Here is a 2,550-nt window from a genome sequence, read left to right on the forward strand (position 1 = left end):
CCAATTCTGCTCAGTTTTTTCAGAGTTTTTTTTAACTTTTATTCTTATTCAATAGGAAATTATCATTCAATCGATTGTTTCTCGTGAAGTTATTTTGTCCCTGTGGGAGTGGGACTCTTAAGTTACTTTACTTCCAATTAAGGTGCATTAAGAAAATTTAAATTTTACTGCATCCAACTTGTTTTGTTGTGATGCTCAACAAATGGCTTGGTTTTGAGTTGCCATTTCAATGAACATTGAGTTTAAGGTCAAGTGTCACCTGAGTTTTCTCTATGAGTGACTCAGTCAAGCCAACACAAAGTTCAATCCTAGTTATTACTGGAGTTAACCTCATTTTCAGCAGGAGGACACTTCCATGGCACCTTATTTGTGGGAGAGAGCTAATAATCAGTTGTGGTCCCTGCTCCTGAGCTTTATCCACTGACCATGCCTGTATACCTGCATGTATGTAACTGTCCAGGCAAAACATGACAGAGCATTATGTTACTGCTGACTACATGGTGTGGGCTGGCAAGCAAGAGCTGCAGCAATGTTCAGCACCACCTTGTCAGAAGGGAAAAACATCGATACGTAAGGCCTTAAATAGCTTAACGTTTTAATGATAATTTGATATAATACTCACAGATCGATGGTGAATGTATTCAGGTAAATTAACACCTTACCTGTGGAATGTACTATTTAACATTTACATGCTCACAGAAACAGAAGTTAAAAGTCCGCAGTCAAACTGAGATGAGCGGGAAGTATAGATCTTGTTGTACAGAAATGGCTTTGAGTTCACGGTCAGGTTTACAGAACAAGAAGATGACGCCGAGAGATTGCTTATGGTCTGCCTCAATTACAGGCAATTGCTGCATAAATTCAGAGTGGGTTGGTTAGTCTAGTTCGTGTGTTTGTTGCCATCTAATGAAGTGCTTTCACAATATCAGTACCTGCAACCATTACCAGCTGATACAATAGCAGGCAAGGAATCAAATACCATGAAAAGCTGGCAAATGGAAATACTTTATTCTGAGGCAATGAAAGATGAATGAAAAAACCTGAGAAAGAGGATGAGAAACTCTATTCAGATTAGGTAAGGTAGCCATACAAATAGCGAGGTCTTTGAATGTAATTAGAACTGATCAGGCCATTGTGTTCTCTGAGTTTTGGGGATCAAAAGCTACAATGAGACCTGGAGAGTGCAGGAACGTTGGAAAGAAGCTTTTGCCATATCACACTGTCACCTGTTAATGGGAAACATGAGTTTGAATCTTTTGAACAATTTGATGACAACACTCAAAAGCTCTGACTCCTGCAGAGTCTGTTACTGTGTTCAGTAGGAGGTCAGGCAGACCTGTCTGTACGACAGAGGTAACTGGGTCTCTGTATCAATACACTTCAAACTGAAGGGAATTATCTGCCAATTCTAGAGATCAGAAAATTTGAAAAAAACATAAATTGCTGGAAATATGCAGGGTGTGGAACATCTGAGAGAAATTACCTGTATATTCAGGGTGAACTTGTATTATGACACAATGTTTCAATGAAAAATAGGTAGTGCTGTTTTCTTTCAGATGCAAATGAACTCACAATTCCAGAAAGTCCTGTTTTCATTTACATTCTTGCCTGACTACATCAAAGTACCAGTCAACCTGGTTCACCCATCACACAATCTACCCCCACCTTGCCCCATCAGGGGGTGTTCACTGATCCACGTTGCTTCTTTGTCTGGCAACGCCTCAATTTTAAAATTCTCATCCTTACTTTCACATCTTTGCATGGCCTTGCCCTCTCCCTATCTCTATACTCTCCTCCAGCCCCACAACCCTCTGAGATATCCGCATTCTTTCCATTCCAGCCTCTTGTTCAATCTTAGATTTTAATCACTTCACCATTGGCAGTCCTGCCTCCAGCTGTCTGGACTCTGGAATTCCCTCCCCAAACTTCTGCACCTTTCAATCTCTTTCTCTTCATTTAAGATGCTCCTTAGAACCTACCTCTTTACTTAAACATTTGGTCATGTAATTTTGTTTGATGATGCAGCTGGAGGTATTTCAGGATGTTTTAATGTGTTCAAGGCTCTATATAAATACAAGTTGTTGTTATTGATAGATAGCTGGTCTCGAGAAAGTTGTAATCTCTGTCAATGTGTCTTTCTAATTGTCTGTTATCATCAATCACCAGATAAAGCTAGCTCACAGAAGAAGAGAACAAGATATTTCAACAAGATTTTGCAGATTGTTACAGCTAAAAGTTCTATGGTTTAATTTAACATCTTGAACTAGACAATTAAACATTGCAAACCCACATGTTCTGGATGTAAAGAAATTTGGCGTCAAAATTTACAATGTGGAAACTTATAAAATTACAAAGCAAATGCACTTCAACTAGAACCATGATGATTGGTATCAAGAAATCTTCATGTGAAGAAGGCAGTAGATAGAATCAGTAATGTGCGAGATTTATGGAATTACACTGAATGACAGCACTGAAGCAGAGCATTCACCCAACTGGCCTATACTGGTTTCAGACATAGTAGGAACTGCAGATGCTGGAGAATCTGAGATA

The sequence above is a fragment of the Rhincodon typus genome, chromosome 30, assembly GCF_021869965.1.
Source record: "Rhincodon typus isolate 14 chromosome 30, sRhiTyp1.1, whole genome shotgun sequence".
Taxonomy (NCBI): Eukaryota; Metazoa; Chordata; class Chondrichthyes; order Orectolobiformes; family Rhincodontidae; genus Rhincodon; species Rhincodon typus.